Source organism: Mesocricetus auratus, unplaced genomic scaffold (genome assembly GCF_017639785.1).
Source record: "Mesocricetus auratus isolate SY011 unplaced genomic scaffold, BCM_Maur_2.0 Super-Scaffold_100009, whole genome shotgun sequence".
Lineage (NCBI taxonomy): Eukaryota > Metazoa > Chordata > Mammalia > Rodentia > Cricetidae > Mesocricetus > Mesocricetus auratus.
The window spans coordinates 59922643-59946786 of NW_024429193.1; the positions used below are offsets into that span (position 1 = coordinate 59922643).

The following is a 24144-nucleotide window of genomic DNA, read 5'->3' on the forward strand; positions in this document are numbered from 1 at the left end:
GTTTTATTTTATTTTTCAAAAAGCCAGGGATTGCATCAGTCCATCTCCTCTGGAGCTTAGGGTGATGCAGCTGTGAGACCAGATCTGTTCTTTCTGCATCTTCCTCTTCCTCCTCCTTTGCTTTTGCCTGGGCATTCCAAGCCAAATGTGAAGGGACATCGGCATTCTCATTCCACAGAAGCATTGTAAGTAAACTCTAGTCAATAAAATAAAATTAAACACAAGAGCATTCCTCAAGGGTTTTTTGTTTTTGTTTGTTTGTTTTTGTTCTGTTTTAATGGCTATCTGTGCTGAAAAATGAGCCATCACCTAGATAGATAGGGGATAGAGAGAAAGCTGATTTCTGTCACATAGTGCAGGTGACCTATTAGTCATCACTCACCCCAAGTCAACATAAACAGTCAAATTCTGATTCTCTTTCCATCTCTCCACCCAGTGCTCAGCTTTCAGCATCAGTAACTTCTCTGGAGAGGGATGCGTGGAGGGGGAGAGTGGCTGTGTGGATGAGTTTCTTTCTGCCTGTTCCTTTTTGCTTTTTTTCCATCTCCTGGGTGGTTTTAAAAATGGTATAGGGGAATGGGTGGGATGGGATGCAAAATCCACAAAGAATCATTAAAGGCTTAAAAAGAGAGAATGGTACGTATTTTCACACAGATAGGAACTCGATTAGTTTACTACTTTTTGTTTGGTTTTGGTTTTTTTGAGACACGGTTTCTCGGAGTAGTTTACTACTTTTGTCACACTCTGGTCGCCTCTGTAACGTCCTAGAAGAGCAGCTGCTGTACATTAGGACACCATATGCCCTGCAAATAAAACAACCCGAAAACCTGAAGAACAATGGCTGGTTTTGTTCACACCTCTCCCTCCTTCCTGTCCAGTCCAGTGGAAATAGAGTAAGTACTGCTCAGAGAAGGTTTTTCATCACTGTGTTCGCACAAATCAGGTTTTGTTATGGAACTGTCCCCAGGATCTACGTCGTGTGCTTTTGACTACTTCTGAATTGAGCATAGTTTGGGCATTGGCAAGCTTCAATAGCTTCAAGGGAGGCGTTTCAGAGCCGCGAGTTTGAACTGAATTAGCATTTCCTTCTAATGAGCTGCAAGCCAGGCAGAAGAAGAAGAAATTCTGTAGCTCAGCCTTGAAACTCCTTGAGTGGCAAATCTGGCTCAGATTTATCACAGCCTAGCAAGTAGGAGGACCTGTATTTCCTCAACACTGGAAAATTCAAAGTCATGAGGAAACATTGGTTTACATTGCTGTTTTTCAGTGTGAAATTCACTGGGATGCATGAATGACTTCTCTTACCTTTTCTCAACATGCTGTCTCAAGGAGCCTCTTGTGGGTGCATTGGTGGTTCAATGGTAGAAGTCTCGCCTCCCACGCGGGAGACCCGGGTTCGATTCCCGGCCAATGCAACTTGGTTTTTTTTTCTCTTCTGCCTTCCACTCAGTACTTTATCTGCGAGTTGTTCAATTATTTCCAGGTTTATCCTGTTCCATCGAAAGCCAGGCGCTGGTGGCACACGCCTTCCTGTTTCCATCCAGACAACCTTAGCCTGTGGTTTTTATTCTCATTGCAAAAGACGGCTTCACAACGATATTCTAGACAAAAAAAGGAAGATAAGGCAGAAGGAAAACCAACATTCTTTTTTTTTTTTTTTTTGGTTTTTTCGAGACAGGGTTTCTCTGTGGCTTTGGAGGCTGTCCTGGAACTCGCTTGGTAGTCCAGGCTGGTCTCGAATTTACAGAGATCCGCCTGCCTCTGCCTCCCGAGTGCTGGGATTAAAGGCGTGCGCCACCAACGCCCGGCGGAAAACCAACATTCTTGTTCAGGGAAGAGTGCCGTCCCCAGAGGCTTCCGTCTGTCTGCTTTAGACTGTACCTGAGTTACAAGGTGACGACTGACTAAAAGCGAGAAAGGGAAGTGACTGTCACTTTTGTTGGGGCTAAACCCAGCTGTGAGTTCGAGGTCATCCTTATCTGCATAGTGATCTCCAGGCCAGGCAGAGCTGAAAGTGGACCTTGTCTCAAAAACACAACAAAAGGCTTTTCATCTTTAGGGCCCCGTCTCCCAACAAACAAACAAAAAGCAATAACCACCAGTTCCACTACCTAAAAACAAAACAAAAAAGAAAGCCAAACAGGTTTGGAAGGATTCTGTCCCGGTGTTACTCAGCAGCCCTGAACGGCAGTTAATGAAGACCGAGCTAGAAGTCTCAAGGTAAGAATGTCTGTCACTGGAACCGACCACCTCAGTGTGCAAAGCAGCCAAAATACAAACACAAAAACTTGGAAAGCAAAATGTGGTTGGTAAATTACAATCTCATTTCAAGAGCGTTACAGGCCGGGCGTTGTTGGCGCTCGCCTTTAATCCCAACACTCGGGAGGCGGGCGGTTTTCCATGGGTTTCCAGGACAGCCTCTAAAACAATAGTTTCAAAAACCCTGTTCCGAAAAACAAAACAAAACAAAAGTGTTACGGACCTGAAATGAAAACACAAAGGAAAAAAAAAAAAAAACAAAAGTACCTAATAACACTTGTTTGTGAATGACTAGCAAATCTGTAATGTGTCTTATAGACGGTAAAGTGACTTCACCACTCTTGACACATACTAAATGGACAAGGTTTCACCACATAAAAGAAAAGGTGACCAGATCAAAGTGGGTATATTAGGAGCCAGCTCAATATTTTGCGTAATTGCGAGTCGCTATCTACTTACAAAACCCGAGAAACAGGAGTATCTGCTTTTGTCACAGCAAATATCAGGGGAGAGCGCGAACGCAGTCCCCCACTACCACAAATTATGCAGTCGAGTTTCCCGCATTTGGGGAAATCGCAGGGGTCAGCACACCCCAAGTGCAATGGGTGGGCCTCGCCCTGGGAAAACCACCTACGTGATCATGGTATCTCCCCTGCCAGGTAAGTATGCTTTCCCCAACACCACACCCGACTCAGACACACCGGCCCTGCACTCTCAACACACGGTCACTTCGCCTCATGCAGTTGCTACCTTTTTTCTCGGACTCACACAGGTTGTCTAAGTATATTAGCCACTGACGGCTCGGCTTTCCCTCCAAAACCATGAAAAATCTCTACTATTTCCGAAGAGATGCAGACCCGGCAGCCCCTGCGCGCCCTTCATCTGCATATATTATGCCCCTCTCGCGACAAGTCCCGCCTTCAGGCTGCTTCTCTTTCCTCCCTGTATGGGTTTAGACCTTCATCCCATTTTAGCTATTGTATTGGCTCGTTAACTGTAGCAAAATTTGAAATTTTGCTTTAAGGTTTACAGCATCCCTTCTGCTCTCCTACCGCCTTGCTCCAGTATCGTTCTTTGCTTTCTGGTGCTTACGCTGTTCTTACAACTAAGTTGGCTTCTACCAAATTTGTTGACCCTACAATTTGTTGTTATTATTTTCGTCTAAACAGCCAAATTTCTGCGTTTTTTATTTGTTTGGGTTTTTGTTTGTTTTGTTTTAAGACAGGATTTCTCTGTGTAGCCCTGACTGTCTTGAAATTTGCTCTGTAGACCCTGCAGGCAGGCGTGGAACTCAGAGATCCTTCTGCCTTCTGCTTCTGCCCTCTGAGGACTGGGATTAAAGGCGTGTGCCACCACCGCCTGGCATCAGTCAATTTTTTTTTCCTCAAACAAAATCATTAGCATCCTTATTTGTTTCTGATGTTTGTCTTGACTTCTGTGGAACCAAGGGCAATGGAACCATCGATGTTCCAACATAATATTCAAATTCAAACACAGCCTTTTTTTTTTTTTAAATCACACTGGCCAGCATCGCAAATACTTCACGACTGGAGTGAGCAGGAGGTACAAGAGGAAGGCATTGTTCTCAGCACCTAGACATACTCTTACACTTGCAAACTGCCCAGGAAGCAGTCCAAGAAGGCCAACAGTTTCCGTGTGTTTTCACCTAAGTGGATCTGGAAAAGACTGGCCTGAAGGAGCACAGTTTGCTCTTATCAGGCAGCTTGCCCAATAGGATAATAACAAGACTGGGTAGACTCAGTGAGTTTTTGTCTTCACAGGAATTTCAAAAGTCCCCTTGTGTATTGCATACATCCAGGTCCCTGCTATCATTTAAAATGACCCAACCAGCTAAACGCATCCTGCACAGTCCAATTCAAGAAAGGGAAATGGAGCCAAGCTTTGCTAAACACCTTATTAAAAAGCATATAAACCCGGTGATGGGTGCCCACACCTCAGTCCCAAAACTCAAGAGGCAGAGGCAGGCAGATCTCTGTGGGTTTGAGACCAGCCTGGTCTACAAAGTGAGGACAGGACAGCCAGGACTGTTAACACAGAGAAACTCTGTCTCAAACAAACAAACAAACAAAAAACAACAACAAAAAGCACATAAACCCAGATTCCCCAGGGGCCCAGACAGTGCTCCCTCTCTGGACACCCTGTCCCTTTTGATGCAGGGGATTCTGGCTTTGTGTAGTGTGTACTGTCTTTGCTGCAATAAGTTGTGTGTGTTGTGGACTGCAAACTTCTCATCCTGTAATTCTTTACTTAATAGAGAAACAGACTTGCAGAAGTGGAGCTTGCAGACAATGACACCAGGTCTCCATGACCCACATACATTACACTCTCAAGCCCCCTGCATGGTCTTTCTCTGCCAGTCTCTGTCCCTTGTGGTCCAGGCTGTTCTCAAGCTTACCTGCTATCATCTGGACTTCAGCTTTTGAGGTCACTGTTGATGGCGCTCATTAGCCTGTGGGTAGGAGGCAATACTATAGTCACATGATGGTGGCATGTGTCAGTCCGTGTCTGGCCCCCGCAGGTTGTTTTATGGTGTGTTCAGTTGGGGCATAGTCATTCCATCCCACCCAACACGTCGTGACCTCCCTCACCCATCCATATTCAGTACCTTCAAGTGTTTGGCACTCCTCTGCTTAATATCCAAAAGGAAAATCCTGTCTGAAGATCTGTTCAGAACATAAAAACCCTAAAATAGTACTTTTTCCATGAAGGACTTTCAGAATGTGCCTAGATATGTCTCGACCTGTGGGTGTAGCCTGTAGCCTCTCCAGAGTGGGCGTCAAGGCTGCGCATCTCTGAGATGCCGCGGAAACACAGAGACAGGGAGGGAGACCAGGCTGGCCTCGAACTCACAGAGATCCGCCTGCCTCTGCCTCCGAGTGCTGGGATTAAAGGTGTGCGCCACCACTGCCCGGCCTGCTCCTACATTTCTACATTACAAAACAGGCAGGTAGGAGCACTCTCTTCACACATTGTCCCAAATATTAAATGACACTGTGGGAGAAATGTGGAGTCTGGGGACGCAGTGGACTCGATGCTTTGTTAACACTTGTCCTTATTGTTAATGTGGCGCTGCCATTCCTATTATGACAGTTGATATCAACTTTTCTCTCTCGTAGCACGAGTGAAGCGGTATTTATCTAGATACTTCCTGATTCACAGACATGAATGTGGTCCCTGTATTTTTTGTCATCAGTGTCACTGTTGGAAGCCAGGCATGGTGGTGCACATCTAATTCACATCTAATTCCAGCATTTGATAGTCAGAAACAGAAGGATTTGGATTCGATTCGCAGCATCCTCATAGTAGCTCACAGCCATTTATAACTCCAGTTCCAGAGCTTCTCTTCTGAACTCTGTGGGGGCCAAGCACACATGTGGTGTAATACACATATAAAGGAAACAGTCAAACATATAAGAGAAAACAAATAAATCTAGAAAAAAGATATTTTCAGAGATTTTTGCCAGGGAATTGGGCAACCATATTGGAAAGAAGCAAAGTTTCCATTTGCAGATTCGTTAACCATTAAGGAAACCAAATGAAGGTAAATTAAAATTGTCAAACTAACAGGTGATCTCAGGATGTCAGGTCACAGATAATAGGCAAAAGTCACCTCTGTTTCCAAGCACTAAAGTATATTCCACTGGGCCATTCTCTTTTAGTGTTGTGGGTTTGAAACCACAGCTGTGCAAGTGTCGGGGGTTTCTCTAATGGGTCAGGTAGGTCCTTATGTGCCTGGGAATGTGTTATTCCCCAGGGTTAAGGCCATTGCCTGGGCTTAGCCTGGGCCTGAGATCACTTTCCTTAGCCCTATTTTATCTCTGTTGAAAGCTCAGGCAGCCATATGTGAAACATGGAAACCACAGACATGACATCTTAAGCATCCCACAGTCATGAATATACCAGGGAAGATGCTGGTGGACAGACTTTTTTTTTTTTGCCTCACCAACAAAACTAATTCAGTTTCTTCATTAGAGATTTAAATTCAGTGAACTAAAAAGAATCTGAACTAATTTTCTATGAGCACTCATGTTTTAAATTTATTACTCTGAAGCCCTCTTACCATTTGGCCCTAGAGGTCACTATGTGGATTAGGTTGGCTTTGAATCCATAAATATCTGACAGCTTCTGCCTCCAGAGTGATGGGATTAAAGGGTTACATTATGTCAATACGAATAGAAGCCACTTGGAGAACTTTATGATGTAAATATGTGATACAGTATATATTCAAAAGGAGCATACAAAAGCAAATAATTTAAGATGATATAACTCTTAGGTTAAAGTCATAATCATGAAACAAAGTAATATAGCAAAAGTTTACCAATTTTTTAAACGTTTTGAATTTAAGTATACAATGGAATAAAGATCGCCTGTATATTTGATGAAATTGCAAACCCTTTTGTTTAAGTATACAATGGAATAAAGATCGCCTGTATATTTGATGAAATTGCAAACCCTTTTGTTTGAGTATACAATGGAATAAAGATCGCCTGTATATTTGATGAAATTGCAAACCCTTTTGTTTGAGTATACAATGGAATAAAGATCGCCTGTATATTTGATGAAATTGCAAACCCTTTTGTTTGAGTTATTTGTTTCTTTTATTATTGGATGTTCCCCCACCCCAGATCTCTGTGTAGCACTGACTGTCCTGGAACTCACTTTGACCAGGGTGGCCTTGAACTCACAGAGATCCATCTGCCTCTGCCTTCTGAGTGCTGGGATTAGAGGGGTATACAACCACTGCTGTGACGGAATTGTTTATGTTGATTTTTTTTCATACAATATATTCTAATCAAGCTTTTCCCCCAACTCCCAGATCCTCCCCATCTCCACACCCACCCAACTCCTTCTTTAATAAACAAAAAGCAAAAAAAAAAAAAGCCCAAATAAATCAATATGATATTGAGACAAAAGGTCTACAAAATACCACTGAGTTAATGTTGTGTTGGCTGACTCTCAGGGCATAGGGCCTATCCTGAAGTGTGGTTAGTATACTGTTAGACTCCATTGGAGAAAACAAATTTTCCCTTTGCAAGTGGGTATTGATTGCAGATAGCTTCTTCGCTGGAGGTGGGAGCCTGCATTCACTCCCCGCTCTCAGGACTAAGGACCCCTGGCTTGAGCCTGCTTAAGCCTGCTGAGTGCTGCCACAGTCTCTGCGCGCTCAAGTGCGCATCAGCCCTGCTGTGTCCGGAAGGCTGTTTCCTTGGAGCCGTCTACCACCTCTGGCTCTCACAGTCTCCCCTTCCCCCCCCCCCCCGTATGGATGTCTGAGTCCTGTGGGGAGGGGTTTGGTGAAAACATCCCATTTAGTACTGAATTCTCCAAACTCTCCCACTCTCTGCACGTTTTTCAGCTGTGCCCCTGGAATTTTAAAATGTGTGACTTTGGGGATGGAGAGATGGCTCAGAGGTAAATAGCACTGACTGCTGTTCCAGAGGAGCTGAGTTCAATTCCCAGCAACCACAAAGTGGCTCAGAACCATCTGTAATTTGATCTGGTGCCCTCTTCTGGCCTGCAGAACATTGTAAACATAACAAACAAATCTTTAAAAACAAAAACAAAAAAACAAAACAAAAAAAAAAAACAGTCCCTCAAAAATGTGTGACTTTGCTCCAGTTTCAAGCCACTTTAATGATTAACTCTGTGTGTGTGTGTGTGTGTGTGTGTGTGTGTGTGTGTGTGTGTTTGAGACAGGATTTCTCTGTGTAACAGCCTTGGCTGTCCTGAAACTTGTTTTGTAGACCAGGCTAACCTTGAAGATTAACTGAGTGTTCACATTGTAACTAAAACTTGTTTGACATAGTGACCTTCAATAATTGCCTTGTTCTGAAGGAAAAAAAAATATCCAAATGATTAAACTAAAAGCTAACCCTCCATGTTGTAGCTTTAGGGATATTCATCTTTTTCATTTTTTTAAAATGTTGTGGCTAAATTGGATTGGAAATAACTTTTGAAGGTTTATTATTTTATTTTATGCACATGAGTATTTCGCCGGCAAGCATGTTTATGCCATGTTTGAGCAGGGTTCACAGAAGCCAAAAGAGGCATCAGATCCCTTGCTGGAGTTAGAGTATTGTTAGCTGCCAAGTGGTTCTGGGACTCAAGTCTGGGTCCTCTGGAAGAGCAGCCAATGCTCTTAACCACTGAGCCTTTCCCCAGCCTCTGAAAATAATTTTTTTGTATTAGTTGCATTAATGTGTCTCTTAGGGGAAATGCAGAGTAAAGGTGAGTTCTCTGAAACAGATGTTTGATTACTGTCTTACTTAGGGTTTCTATTGCTGTAATAAAACATTGTGACCAAAAGCCACTTCAGGGGGAAAAGGGTTTGTTTTGTCTTACAGCTTACAGTCCATCATCCAGGGAATTCAGGGTAGGAATTCAAGGCTGGAACTGAAGGAAAGGCCATGGAGGAATGCTGTTTACTGGCTTGCTCATGACTTAATCAACCAGCTTTCTTTTTTTTTTTTAAGATTTATTTATTTATTACATATACAGTGTTCTGCCTACATGCCAGAAGAGGACACCAGAATGAATTGTAGATGGTTGTGAGCCACCATGTGGTTGCTGGGAATTGAACTTAGGACCCCTGGAAGAGCAGTCAGTGCTCTTAACCTCTGAGCCATCTCTCCAGCCCTCGACCAGCTTTCTTATATCATCTAGGGCAACCTACCCAGGGCTGGCATCTCCCACAGTGAGCTGAGTCCTCCCACACCAACTGTTAATCAAGAAAATGCCCTACAGACTTACCTACAGGCCAGTTTTGTACAGGTGCTTTCCAGCCTTGACTATAGATTAAATTTGAGCCTAGACTACATATTAAGCTCCATGACAGAGGCCAGCCTGGGCTACATGAGACCCTGTCTTAACACATAAACAAACAAAAGAATATAGAACAACTGCCTCTGTCACTGGTAATGAAAAACCATTCTAAAGGAGCCTGGCTGCTACTAATAAAAATCAAACTTACTCCAATCCCCCTGTGGTACTAGGGACTCAGGAGAAATGAAAGCATTTGGCCACAAAAAAAAAAAATCCTTAAGAATATGTATTCTGGCAGAGCGGTGGTGGTGCACACCTTTGATTCTAGTACTTGGGAGGCAGAGGCAGGCAGATCTCTGGGGATGAGGCCAGCCTGGTCTACATAGTGAGTTCCAGGACAGCCTCCAAAACAATACAGAGAAACCCTGTCTCAAAACAAAATAAAAACAAACAAAAGCCGGGCGTTGGTGGCGCATGCCTTTAATCTCAGCACTCGGGAGGCAGAGGCAGGCGGATCTCTGTGAGTTAGAGACCAGCCTGGACTACCAAGCAAGTTCCAGGACAGCCTCCAAAGCCACAGAGAAACCCTGTCTCGAAAAACCAAAAAAACAAAACAAAACAAAACAAACAAACAAAAAAAAACAAACAAAAAGCAAAAAGAATATATTTTCTCAGGCCAGAGAGAGAAGTCAGAAGTTAAGAATGTTTGCTGCTCTTTCAGAGGACCTGAGTTTAGTACCTAGGAGCCTGAAACTCAAACTCAAAACCACTTTTAACTCCAGCTCAATGGATGTGAGCCTCTACAGGTCCTCCATGCATTTGCATACATCAACACACAGACACATAAGAATAAGGATCATTTTAGGAAGAGTATGTAGCTAGCCAAGAGGCAGGCAGATCTCTGAGCTCAAGGTCAGCCTGGTCTACAGAACGAGTTCCAGGACAGCCAGGGCTATACAGAGAAACCCTGTCTCTAAAAAAACAAAACAACAACAACAAAAAAACCAAACATAATATATGCTTAAAGTAGTATCTGTTGCCCTTCATCAAGAGCAGAAGTCCCTATGTACACTGCTTCTCCTAGGTCTTGAGTTCCCTGAGGAAAAATGCACTCCATTACCGATAGAGAGGGTGACATTACTCAAACTGAAGACACAGAACTATAGGTTTTGATAAATAGGGGACAGGTACCAACAGTCTGCACAACCCTCTAGTGTTGCCAAAGGGAACATAACTTGCAGTGGAGATGGCCAGAAGCTATACCATGTACTCCCATAGGCAGGGAAAAAAACAGGCCACACTCACCCTGACAAGTACAGCTACCTGTGAGAGGTGGTTGCTCAGTTGCATGAGGTGGCTCAGGCTGTAATCTCAACCCCGCTTTCAGGAGGCTGAGGGAGGCAAGAAGACAGCAATAGGTTCAAGCTACGTGCTGGGCCACAGTCGAGGGCAGCTTGGACTACAGTGGAAATCTGCCTTGAACAAACTAGAGCCAAGTCTAGATGTGAGGGACTGTTTATGTGTAGGCGAGTGTTCTGTGTTCCACCTGAGCGGGGGACCCAGAGTGTGTTTTTGCATGCCCAACATCCCCATGTCACAGAGCAGGCACACTGCTTCACCTGGTGTTCGTTTAAGCAGTGTAGAAACACTTATCAAGACCCAAATCAGAGGTGGCGCTATAACTCCAAAGTGAAGAAGGCACTTAGCATTCCCTAGGCCTTCGGATGAATGCACAGTGCGCTTGTAAATACACACGCAAAGCACACACACACACACACACACACACACACACACACACACATATCATAAAACCAAAAGGATAGCAAATGATGGAGTGATAAGTACACCGACACAAACAGATTTCAAAAGTGGGTTTTCTTTTGTTTTGTTTTTTGAGACAGAATTTCTTTGTAGCTTTGGAGCCTGTCTTGGGACTTTGCTCTGTAGACCTGGCTGGCCTTGGCCTTGAACTCAGAGATCCGCCTGCCTCTGCCTCCTGAGTGTTGGGATTAAAGGCCTGTGCCACCACCACCTGGCTCACATGGCATTTTTTAAAAAGCAAGAAGCATGGTATATGTATCCGTGTTATTATCAAATAAAACTTAGATTAGGTATGGTGGCACAGGCCTTTAGTCCAACCACTTGAGAAGAAGCAGGTCAATCTTTGAGTTTGAGCTTGAATAGCCAGGGCTAAATAGTAAGACTCTGGAAAGAAAGGAAGGAAGGAGGGAGGGAGGGAGGGAGAAGGAAAGGAAGGAAAGGGGGTCATGTATAGGTCAGTGGCCACTAACCTGGTCTTGCTGTGGGAAAGTAATTCATAGTAACTTGCCCTGGGTGTGAATAACGTTTATCAAAATCAAGGCAGTATATATTGAATTCCAACCGAAATGGGGTTCGATCCTTTTCTGCTATCATAAAACCTGGGGGAAGTACAAGGCAGACAACTCAAAGGAATTTCCTAAGATGCAGAAAGTAAGGCATTACGTTTCATTCCATTTAATCAGGAGAATCCCAAAGCGATGCTGGAGACAGCTGCTGTGAGTTGCTCAGGCAACTATCCCCGAGTTCCAGGGAGAGCGCACGAGCTGGATCTTTCGAGCAAAAGATCATTGGGCAGAAGGACGATAGTGCCGTGACTCGGATTCGAACCGAGGTTGCTGCGGCCACAACGCAGAGTACTAACCACTATACGATCACGGCGAGCCACAAGCCCAGCGACAGGAGTCGCTTTGCGCTGATGCTATTGACCGAGCTTCAGTCCCATACCTCCTGGTCCTGCCCTGCTCTCCGCGAGTGTTTGCACACGCCCGGCGCAGGCAAGCTACCCGATCAGCTGGGCACAGGCCAGCATCGGGCGGAGACCGGTCTCTACCAGTTTCCGGAGTTTCGGAACCACCTGTCTCAGAAGTGATTTCTCCCGGTTGCATTAGGAGCGGCGCCAACTGCACGCGTCTGTGCATTAGTTGGGCGGAGAGCGCAGCTGCGAACCGCGGCATCGATGTAGAGTTAAGGGTGACCCAATACTCCAGTTCAGAGTCGGGTGTAGTGACACACACCTGTAATCCCAGCGCTTGGAAGGTAAGAGCCATAGGATCAGGAGTTGAGTGTCATCCTCAGGTACATGTTGAGTGCCAGGGAGTCTGGGATAGTGTCAAGAAAGAGAAGGAGGAGGAAGAGGAAGAGGAGGAGGCAGAAGCCACTAAGTCAAAAGGCCACCAAAAACCAGGGTGTGAGAGCAGCTGATGCCATTAGGAAGGCAAAGTAGTTATAACTCTCTTCAGAGCCTCTGTGCTGGATAATTTTATGCCAATGCCACAGCTGTAGACATCTGAGAGGAGGAGACTTCAGTCAAGAAAATGCTTCCTTAAGACTGGGTTGTAGACACACCCGCGGGGAATTTTCTTCATTAGTGGTTGATGAGGGAGAGCCCGGTGCTTTGTGGGTGGCGCCATCCGTGGGCTGGTGTCCTGGGTTCTCTAAGAAAGCAGGCTGAGCAAGAGGAGCAAGCCGGTGTGTGGCCCCCTCCATGGCCTCGGCACAGACCCTGCCTCCAGGCTCCTGCTTCCTTCAAGCACCAACTATGAGGTGGAAGTGTGAGCTGAATACAGCCTTTTCCTCCTCAAGTTGCTTGGGTCATGATGTTTCATCAGAGCAATAGAAACCCTGACTAAAAGAGCTTTGCTGGACAAGCCTGGCCTGGACTTACAGGAGAACCCAAATGACCTCTACCTGAAGCTTCTCTAGGAATCTGGACCAAGTAGGTGTTGCGTTCTGAGGGACAGGAGGGGCTTCTCTAGGAGGATAAAGTCTTCCCCTGGCCTTAAAGGGAAGGAGCCACCATAGCCCAACCAAGAGATCTGGATGTGTGGGAATTACTCTCCAGCGATGGGGTAGATGGTAAAACGGAAAAGATTCCAAGGTGGAAAGTTGCTAAATTGGGAGTTTATAGGAATAGTGACCGTTCTCCCAACTTTTGTATGTTTCCGAGGTTTGGTTTTCCTTCTTGTTTGAAAAAAAACATGGGAACGAACTAATGTCACCCATTTCCTCTCTCTCACTCAATCCCTTTATGTGAAACTCGGAGAAGTCAGCTGTCTGTGAGAGCCCACAAGAACTTGCATTTGCATGTTTTGTTGGGAGCCTTCTGCCTCAGTACTGTTGACAGTCTGTCGAGAGGGAAGCTGCTAAAATGACATTCCCTGACCGGGAATCGAACCCGGGCCGCGGCGGTGAAAGCGCCGAATCCTAGCCACTAGACCACCAGGGACACATGAGAGTCTCTCAATGGACCACTGTAACCAGACTGCACTGAGGGCACTTATCTCGCTTAGTCGCTTTCCAGGCATTGAGCCCGCCCCTCCTGTCCCAAGCCATCAGCATCTCCCCCATTTACTGCCTAGGTGAGGGTAAGCTGCGCTCAGGGCGAGGTAAGGCGAACGGCCCTCAGGAGGAAGAGTCTCTCGGTGTTCAGACCCCGGGCGCCGGTCCGCCGGGAGGGATTTAGGCGGAGGTGCGGGAGGCGGGTTGTGGATCTAAGGCAGAGGGGAAGGGCTCGGGCCGCTGCGGCTGCGTCTGGGTCCTGGCTCACTCACAGCGGAACGCCTTGTAGATTCCCGGGGTAGGGGAAGCTGCAGGTGGAAAACGCCTCATGTTTGTGACCGCGTTTCCCGGACTCTTCCTTTAAGACTTTTTGTTCGTTCAAGACAGGATCCTGTCACCACACCTCAGTTGCGTTCCTTCGCTTGTCCTTTCTAGTCCCTGTTCTTTTGCCTCTTCTGTCTCCTTTCTGTGTCCTCTTCCATAGAAGCGTTTTTAAGAGAATGGTGAGGAAGTGGGGGGCGTGGTGGCGCTCGCCTTTGATACCAGTGGAGAAGGCCAAGAGGTCCTCAATTAGCCTGGTTAGCATAGTGAGTTCTAATCCAGCCAGGGTTACAGGGTGACCAAAACCAAAACTAAACAACCAAACAACAAATAAAAACTGCTCAGCGACTCAACACAAACTTCGGGTGTCAGCCAGGAATAACTCTAGGAGGAAATAACTAGTCTCCAAGAGTGGATGAGCCCCATGCTTCCCTCAGCCCCTCCTAGGCGCTGGGATCTCGACACCCGGGAGTCACCGAGCTGCCAGGGGCTCCACGCCGCCAGGGGCGCGACCGGGGCCCCCAAAGGACTCAGTGAAGGAGACCGCGTGCGCTCCAGGGTCTAGGTCTTCGCAGATCCAGGCACTCACGCACGAGGGCTTGATTTGGGGGTGGCGTGGGCCTGTGGACTGGAGCCTCGGATCTCGGGAAAAGCTGCGGGGTCAGAGAGAAGGCGCGGGTGGGAGCGGGGGAGAGGGAACACAGCTCGAGGGTAGAACTCGGCCGAAGCCCGTGGAGCCCGAACCCCAGGCCTGAGGTGATCACTGGCTGGCGGGGCTTCGCCAGTGGGTTTCTGTGGGCGCCGACGGCTAGGAGAGGAGGGCAGCAGAGCCCGCAGGGGCCGGAGCGGCGCAACCCTTTACCTCTCTGCATTTTTAAACCGAGCGGATGATCGATCGTTGAACCACTCGAGAAGACTCACGCACTGCAGTTCATGCTTGCCCCGATGCCCAGATCCTCAAGTTATTGCGTAGCTCTCAGCAGTTTGCCTGTGACACTGAGACTGCTGTTCGAATTCACTTTCCAGTCCCCAAGTCACCGATTCATTTACCAGCGACTCCAGTGCGAGCCCTACCGAGGACTACGGAGGCAGGAGGAGGTGTGGAAAGTGCCTGGTGCACACCCGAGGAAACAGGAGAATTTGCTGTTGGAGCAATCAGTCTCGCTGCCAAGTGCTCTAACGCCATGGTGTGGCCAGATCAGTTTGTTTGTTTTCGTTTTATCTCAGATATTTCGAGTCATATTCGACTTCTAGGCCAAGTTAGAAATGAGACCGGAGTTCTGACTCAGTGGGGGTATTTTAAATAATCTTAGCAATATGCTAAAATTAAACACCAAGGCATTTCCCATCACAGTGATTTGACTATAATTCATACTGATTGAAGGGCACAGAAATCCAGAGTGTAGCCTGACGAATTCTGACAAAACGAACCATCGTCTCCTAGTTCAGATCATTGATTTCCAACAGTCCAGAAGTCCTTTCTTCCCTTCCCGACCCTAAACTGGGTTATACAATCACCATTCTGATTTCTCTTCCTGGGATTAACTTTTCTTACTCTTAAAATCCACCACATAAGCACCATAGCTTTTTGTCAGAGGGTTTGTGTTTTCGAGGCAACACCTTTCTTATACGTATGATATGTTGCAGGGGTGAGTGGTTGTGGGACTGCTGCTTTGATGAGCATTTTTCTAATATGTGCGTGTGCCGTGGTCCTGCCACAGCCCGGTTCGGGTCTTGAGAGGGGGAAGCGGCATCCAAGCAAAGAAATGAATTGTCCACCACCAGATGAGTTTCACACAAGTGACAGGTCCAAATAGCTCCAGCCGTCTTTATTTATACTTCAAAAACAAGCATGTTTTCCTGTACTAACATGTTTTTCTCACCCTCCAATGTTAACCTTGGGCAAAAATATCTAATATGTTTTTTTCCAACTTTAACATCAAAACATCCTTGTTTATTATGTATAGAGTGTTCTGCCTGAATGTATGTCTGCCTGAAGACCAAAGGAGGGCACAGATCTCATGATGGACGGTTGTGAGCCTCTGTGTTGTTGCCAGGGGGTGGACCCAAAATACTCTTAATCACTGAGCCATCTCTCCAGCCCTCAAAACACCTCTAAACCAAAAACAGCACATATCATTTTGCTAGCTTAGCCAAATATAAAACCAGAGACATCCTGTGTAAAAGGAAGCTTTTTCTTTTGATAGGGGTCTTCCCGCCAGCCTGGTTCTAGAGCCGCATCAGTCCCAAATAAACACACAGGAGGCTAGAATAATTATGAAGCTGTTGGCCTTGCTTGTTTCTTACTGGCTAGCTCTGACTTAAGTATTTACCCCATAATTGTTAATCTATGTATTTCTCTTACCGGAGACGTTCCGGGCTTCCTACCCCATGGTGGTTACATCTTGAATTCTCTGTGTTTCTCCTTCCCAGAATCCTCCTGGACTCCTAGTCCCACCTATCTAGATTCCTATTGGCCAGCAGTGCTTTATTAACAAATGTACAGGACTTCCCCCATCAATCCTGTCTTTACAAAACTAAAAGGTAACAAACATAGGCTCACAATTTCAAGAACAACAATATTGTTCAAAATTTAAAGCGTATTTACAGAAGTAGGATGATCTTCTGCCCATCCCATCAGCACTGAATCAGGACAGCTCCCAGGGGCTGGAGTGACAGCTGCCTTCCCCAGACAAGAAACCAGGGAAGCATAAGCTCCCAAACTATGTTAGGGGAACATATTAGAGACAAAATGGGATTTCCAGGAATGATCACATCTATCCCATGTGCGACTGACAAAGTGACACTGAAAACCACCAAGAGAGTCATCAACATGAGAGAGGAGAGAGCGTCCAGGCCTTGCGGTCCCGGCAGTATTCCGCACTGTCTGGATGTCCACTGGTCCTTGCTGAGTGAGACTGTCCCTGTGGGCTTTGCCTCATCTGGAGAACAGTTGAAGAAGTACTCATATACTGGTCGAAACTAGGCCACAGGGCTCCCAACTAGAATATCAATATCAATAGACAACCAGCTATGTTTTGTTGTGGCCACCAAGAACAAGAACATGGTCATCCTATTGGCCTGTCCTGGTTAGTTGTTTTTGGTCAACTTGACACAAGCTAGTGTCATCTGAGAGGAGGAACCTCAATCAAGAATACGCCTCAGAAGGACGGCGCCAACGTACCTTCCATCCTAGCACTCTGAAGGCAGAGCAAGGTGAATCTGTGAGTTGTGAGGCTGTGAGTTCCAGGACAGCTGGCTCTACACAGTGAGACCCTGTCTCAAGTAAGTAAAAAAGAATGAAAAGCAAGCAGACTGGTCAAGTCCTGGGGACCAATAGCGAGCAGTGGTCTTCCCTAGTTCCTGCTTCATTTTCTGATCAAGTTCTGGGGACCAATAGCAAGCAGTGGTCTTCCCTAGTTCCTGCTTCATTTCCTGATCAAGTCCTGGGGACCAATAGTGAGCAGTGGTCTTCCCTAGTTCCTGCTTCATTTCCTGATCAAGTCCTGGGGACCAATAGTGAGCAGTGGTCTTCCCTAGTTCCTGCTTCATGTCCTGCCTTGACTTCCTTCAGTGAGATCCAGCTTTAAAAAGACATGACAAATGGATACACGAATAGGCTTGAGTCTGGAAGACTTTCAGAGTCCTGGATCAAAGCTCCCCCATGTCATTAAGGAGCACTTCATGCTCCCCAGGTGCAAGCTTCTGCTGTGTCTACAGATCTCAGGGAGGCAGACACCTGACTGAACCCACACAAAATTTACCAAATGGAAAAGCATTGATCTTGAGAATCATTGAAAATGAAGGTTAAAAAGGTGCTGGAGAAGTGTGCTTTGCAATGCCAAAATGCTGGAACCTTGTCAAGCAGCAGTGTAATGGTCACATGTGGTCCATGCCATTTTAGGAAACCTAAACCAGATGGAAGTAGGGATGGCTTTCCATTTTCCAGAAAGGCTCGGATGTGAGGCTCAGTGTAAGCTCACCATCCTGCTCAGCCCCTGGGAAGAGACTGGCTGGACCAGCCCTTCCCCAGATCTACCTGCAGGGAGGACTCTGCAGATCAACTTCCTGAGCATTTTCTTGCATCTTCTAATGTACTGAATGTGGTAACGATTCTTTGTATGAGTAGATTTTTAGGAGAGAAAGAGGCACAAATTCTTTAAGTAGTAAAGGAGTTTATTTAGAGAAGATAATAGTTGCCACTGAGGCAACACACTTTTAGGCAGGCTCCAATGTGCTCCTGTGTCTTAGACTTTGAATGGAGAAGTTTACACCAGTGATTTGTTAGACATTTAGATTGCGGCTGAGCTCATGCCTTTTATCCCAGCACAAGACAGGAACGCGGAGCTCCATGAATTCACGATCAGCCTGGTCTACAGATTAGCCAGGACTACATAGTGAAACCCTACCTAAAAAACCAAAATGAACAAACAAGAAGAATTTAGGTTGTTAGAGATAAGAAAGCAAGCTGTCTTTGACAACAGGAACCAATCCTATATAAAGAATGAACATAAGGCAGTTCTTGGCAGGGTGAGTTCTGGAAATGCTTTAGGACTGGGTCCCCCCTCTCCATTGAAAACCACAGCTGGCAGTGATAGGATTTAGCAAGCTACTCAGAGTCAGTGTGTTTGGCCAGGTGTGGCTGTGTGTTCTGGACTCTCAGGTCAGGTGTTTGAGTTGGACTGATTTCTAGTTGGAAGTAGCCTGAGCTACATTACAATACCCTGTTGCAATCATAATGATGACTCAAGTCAAGTTTATTTGCAAGTAGACAAGACAGAAACTCAGTCATGTGTCCTTTTGACCAGATTTTCCTGGCACCTAGCTAGCCGTATCTTTGTTATTTCAACTTTTCCAAGTATGTCCCATACTTCATTTGCACTAGGAATTCATACGACTTCCAGAATTGAACTACAGAGAGCAACTTTTATTCCTTCACAGGCACAGAAAAACCTACGAGGCATATTCTAAAGCAGAGAATTGGTCTTTAAATAAATAAGCATACTGAGAGGCCAGGAGGCCTTGGGAACTGTTCTTCATTCCTGGGACAGGAAGCTTAAGCTTTCCAACTTCTGACAGAAGATTATGTATTACATTGGGACTTAGTATCTGTGACCGAAGATAATATAGATATTAAATGTGCAAGTTGGGCTGCCATGTAATTAAAAATGCATATTGGAATTATATATATTAGAATTTCTACATGTTTATGTAGAAATTGCTGGTATATGATGGAAACACTATGCTTTCTAGAATTATAATCTAATCTTGGTTTAAGTGATTTGATTTTTAAATGAAAAGTATATTTAACTTACTTGATTCAAAATGGTATTTTATAAACTTAAATCTTCATTGGAAGTATGAATTGAAGTTTTTCCCTGCCAAGAAAAATCTGTACCCTTGTTAGAGGGTCTATAATATTGACTGACCAGAACTTCTCTGGTTGTACAGACCTGTTCCAAGTCAGGTTATTCTGGGCTGTCTTACCGTTTCCCTTAAAAAATCATCAATTGCCAGACACTGTGTATGGCCTAATATCCTTGTGACCGACGGTAAAATCATTTGGGATGTATAAGCAGATTCCTACCTTTCACAAGTCCTTGGGCAAGCATATCATCTGATAGGATCTGGGTCCTACAGGCAGACACTTGCCACTTTTCTGTAACCCACCTACCTGATGTTTTAGAAGAACCTTGATTTATGACTTTCTTCATTCTGTTACTATAAATACTTCATAAAACTGTTTCTACACTGGAAGACAGTGTCTGGGGTAACTGAAAGCTGTGCCCCGCCCCGCCCCCCACTCTTGAGGCCATGGTCAGATTAAAGTGCCTCTGACTGCCTTCGACCTGTGTTTTGGCATCGACAAAATGAAAATGTTCACCTATTTGTTTTGATTTTTCAGGGGATCAGGTATGTTGAGTGTTGAGCCTAGGATCTTACATGTACCAAACACATGCTCTACACAGACATAAACCCAGCTCATTTGTTCCTTTGACAGGTAAAATTGGTACAGTAAATTTAGCAAGTTCAAGACTTTGAATCAGAAATAAAGGCAGGACTTCTGTAATCTAAGATGCCACCAATCAGTTCTACAAAATTAGGAAACCTAGAAATCACAATGGGATACAGCCTAGGCCAGCGTTGTGGCAGGGGTATGATGCAGTCAAGGATTTATTTAATTGAAACTAGAACACAGATTCACACCATCAAGTATTAAAAACCTTTTAAGTGTTTAGGAAAGTTGAAAGTTAAAACATATATTCACTGTCAACTTGCTTTATTGTCTTCTTATTATGAGTGCCTGAGGCATCCCGATGCCCGGGCTGCAGGAGGCCTCTATCAGCTGCCCATACAGATGCTGGGGACTGAACTCATGACCTCTGCAAGAGCAGGAGCAGCTCTTGCTCTTAACTGCTGAGCCATCTCTGCAGCTCCCCTTTCTTTTCCTACAGATGACACTGAGATCCCCAAGTTAGAGACTGGGCAGGAAAGGACATGCAGAGGGGACAGGCTCACCAGTGACTACAGCCTTGGGCTCCACTGGGACCCCGGGAACAGAAGCACTGTTATGCCCACATCCAGGAGAGGATCTTGAAAAGACTGACCACACTTCTGCCTGCCTGGACAGACACCGGAGTGAGACCAGCTCAAGGCCAAAGGGTCGGCCCTAGTCACACAATTCCTGAAACCTCATTCACTTCTTTTTCATTAGTTTCCACCTTCTGTTACTCTGCCAACCATGGAGGGTGTTTCTTCTTTTGTTTGTTTGTTTCTCACAGCTTCTCTCTACATAGCCCTGGCTGTCCTGGAATTCACTGTGTCAACCAGTCTGGGCTCAAACTTGCATATTTCTGCCTGTCTCTGACTCCCAAGTGCTGGGAATAAAGATGGGAACCACTGTGCTGGCTTGGTCCACTCCTCTTAACCCTGTGGGAGCACCACAGACACACAGAGACAGGAAGGAGGCTGCTTCCCCAGGGCTTGCTCTCTTTGCTTGGATCTGGCAGAGCTCATGCTGACCAGGCCTCACAGGAGAGCAAGGTCTGACGGCGAGCATCTGTCTCAGCACTTGAAGTGAGGAGGACTTGAATGAAGGCCATCCTCAGCTACGTGAGTTCCAGGGCAGCCAGGAAACACAAGACACAACCAGAGCATCCAGGGTGAGTAGGGAAGGTGGCTAATGCCAGTAGGATGGCAAAATTAGAACATTCAGAGCTTTGCTGGACAAGCCTGGCCTGGACTTACAGGAGAATCCAAATGACCTCTACCTGAAGCTTCTCTAGGAGTCTGGACCAAGTGGGTGTTGCGTTCTGAGGGACAGGAGGGGCTTCTCTAGGAGGATAAAGTCTTCCCCTGGCCTTAAAGGGAAGGAGCCACCATAGCCCAACCAAGAGATCTGGATGTGTGGGAATTACTCTCCAGCGATGGGGTAGATGGTAAAACGGAAAAGATTCCATGGTGGAAAGTTGCTAAATTGGGAGTTTATGGGAATAGTCACCGTTCTCCCAACTTTTGTATGTTTCCAAGGTTTGATTTCCTTCTTGTTTGAAAACAGAACATGGGAACTGATATCACCCATTTCCCTCTCTTCCCTCTCTCAATCCCTTTATCTGAAAATCAGTTGCTTGTTTGAAGCCTTCTGGGGGGTCTTATGCCTCAGTAGTGTTGACAGTCTGTCTAAAGAGAAGCACAGAGGAGAGGGTGCTGCTAAAATGACATTCCCTGACCGGGAATCGAACCCGGGCCGCGGCGGTGAAAGCGCCGAATCCTAGCCACTAGACCACCAGGGACACACACAATTCTCTCAACGGACCACTGTAACCAGACCCCATAGAGGACACTTTACTCGCTTTCCAGGCATTGGGCCCGCCTCTCCTGTCCCAAGCCTTCATCATCTGTTCCATTTACTGCCTGGGTGAGGGTCCGTCCGCCTCTGAAACCAACAGACAGGGAGCACACATGGAATCCATTCCACTCCCGCCTTCGCACCAAGTGCGCCGGGATGGTGCATCTCTTCCTCCGAGTTTCGGGTTCCCCGTGGGCAAACTGCCGGCTTGACTCCGCGCGTGGCGCCCGCAGGGAGCGCGGCCCCCGCCCCGTCTCCTCCAGCAGCACGGCGCACACGCACCCGAAGTCCTCCAGGGACAGACTGGGATCGCTTCTCTCCCGGTGCTGGTGTCTCTGCGGCGCCGGCAGCCTGCTCGCAGCTGCGCTCAGGGCGAGGTAAGGCGAACGGCCCTCAGGAGGAAGAGTCTCTCGGTTTTCAGACTCCGGGCACCGGTCCGCCGGGAGGGATTTAGGCGGAGGTGCGGGAGGCGGGTTGTGGGTCTAAGGCAGAGGGGAAGGGCTCGGGCCGCTGCGGCTGCGTCTGGGTCCTGGCTCACTCACAGCGGAACGCCTTGTAGATTCCCGGGGTAGGGGAAGCTGCAGGTGGAAAACGCCTCATGTTTGTGACCGCGTTTCCCGGACTCTTCCTTTAAGACTTTTTGTTCGTTCAAGACAGGGTCCTGTCACCACACCTCAGTTGCGTTCCTTCGCTTGTCCTTTCTAGTCCCTGTTCTTTTGCCTCTTCTGTCTCCTTTCTGTGTCCTCTTCCATAGAAGCGTTTTTAAGAGAATGGTGAGGAAGTGGGGGGCGTGGTGGCGCTCGCCTTTGATACCAGTGGAGAAGGCCAAGAGGCGGCTCTGTGGTCCTCAATTATCCTGGTTAGTGAAAGACACCCCCCCCTCTGCCAGCTAGCAGCAGTTATGCCATTTTAAGGCTTGTACTGAGTACTAGGATTCAAATTTAAGTTACAAGTGGCGCCACCCAGCCCGTGCCAAACAGGATAACTGCGGTCAGGCATAGAAGGAAGGAGAAGGGGGAACGCTCATATCTGACTTCCATGTACCCGAGCCCTTTCTAGGGCACGAATTTCAAATTCTGTGACATCACAGAAGTGGGTGGCAGCTCGTACCTCGTCTTACACCTCATTTGCATATCGCTGACGTACCACGTCTTACACCTCATTTGCATATCGGACCCGATTGAGAACCACACTCATACGTTCTGCAGAACTTTCGCGTCATATGTAAATAATTCGTGACCTGTAACCACTCATCTGCTTCTGTGACCCTCCTTCTGCCTCCCCAAACCGTATATAACCTGCATTAAATCTAGCCCGGCATGCTCAGCCTCTCGAAGGGCTGCAGCATCCGCAGGCGCCTGTGTACACAATAAAGAATCCTCTTGGCGTTGCATCCAGTGGCTCTGTCTCGATTCTTGGGCGAGGGTCTCCTGCCTGGCAGATACCCTCCGGGGCCTTTCATTTGGAGGCTCGTCCGGGATTCGAAGACCCCTGCCCAACTCGACCAGAAGCCCACTGGGAGGTAAGCTGGCCAGCATCAGTGTTTTGACTGTCCTGTCTGAACCTGTGTTTGTCTTGTTTAGGTTTGAAAGACCCCTACCCAGGACCCCCTAGGAAAAGAAAAGCAAGGCCAGGCCGTTGCCTAATGAAAAAAATCCAGACCAGGTACCTCGCCCAGCTGGCAGGATGTCAAACAGGATCTGTGGTCACCAGAGCAGTCATGGGACCCGGATAATAATTGCTGAAGCGTGCCCCCAAGATGAGCCAATGAAATGCCTGTTGCTATGCTGATACTTATGTAACCATTAAAACTCTGTAAATATTGTGCTCCCTACAAGCCCGGTATGCTCTGCACCTGAGTTGCAGTAGCATCCGCAGGCGCCTGTGTACTCAATAAATCACCTCTTGCATTTGCAGCCAGTGGTCTGGCCCCGGTTCTTGGCAGAGGGTTCGGTTCAGTGCCCGGTGCTTTGATGCCGAGGTCTTTCAGGTTCTTGTATCCACACAAGCATCTGTACGACTCGGATCTGTGTCGCTGTATCTGGGTGGCTTGAGAAGGAGCTGACAAGCTCAGACTTCTCCCCGACCACCCTGGAAGACGTTCCAGGGATCCCAGGGGCTCGACTTTTCAGAGCCTGTGGCGTATCTCAGGGATACGCCTCTCTGTTGGATGACCAAGGCCCGCTTGTTCTTGAGTCTCAGTCTGAATTTTTGCTTTCGGTTTTTCGCCGAAAACGCGCAGCGCATCTGGTCACCGGCTGTCTTATTGTAGTGTGTCTGTTTGTTTGTCTCCTGTTTTCATTTGAGGCTGTCATGGGACAATCCCTAACCACCCCCTTAAGTCTAACTCTAGGACACTGGACTGAGGTTCAAGAACGCGCCCACAACCAATCGGTCGATGTGAAGAAAAAGAAGTGGCAGATCTTTTGCTCCTCGGAATGGCCCGCATTCAATGTGGGCTGGCCGAGGGACAGCACTTTTAACCTTGATACTATTCTGCAGGTTAAAGAAAAGGTTTTTGACAAAGGACCCCATGGACACCCAGACCAGGTCGCCTACATTGTAACCTGGGGGAACTTGGCTTACGACCCCCCTCCATGGGTCGCCCCCTT

General features: G+C 46.8%; 5 non-coding genes across 5 annotated transcripts; 1 reads left to right on the forward strand and 4 right to left on the reverse strand.

The window, feature by feature from the left end:
- Positions 1–1344: 1344 nt before the first annotated feature.
- Positions 1345–1415, forward strand: Trnag-ccc. Its single transcript has one exon. It is a non-coding gene; the product is annotated as a tRNA-Gly (tRNA).
- Positions 1416–2762: 1347 nt separating this feature from the next.
- Positions 2763–2926, reverse strand: LOC121142526. Its single transcript, XR_005879568.1, has one exon. It is a non-coding gene; the product is annotated as a U1 spliceosomal RNA (small nuclear RNA).
- An 8744-nt stretch (positions 2927–11670) lies between these two features.
- On the reverse strand, positions 11671–11742 carry Trnah-gug. The gene has a single exon. It is a non-coding gene; the product is annotated as a tRNA-His (tRNA).
- A 1495-nt stretch (positions 11743–13237) lies between these two features.
- On the reverse strand, positions 13238–13309 carry Trnae-uuc. The gene has a single exon. It is a non-coding gene; the product is annotated as a tRNA-Glu (tRNA).
- An 8095-nt stretch (positions 13310–21404) lies between these two features.
- Positions 21405–21476, reverse strand: Trnae-uuc. Its single transcript has one exon. It is a non-coding gene; the product is annotated as a tRNA-Glu (tRNA).
- Positions 21477–24144: the final 2668 nt, after the last annotated feature.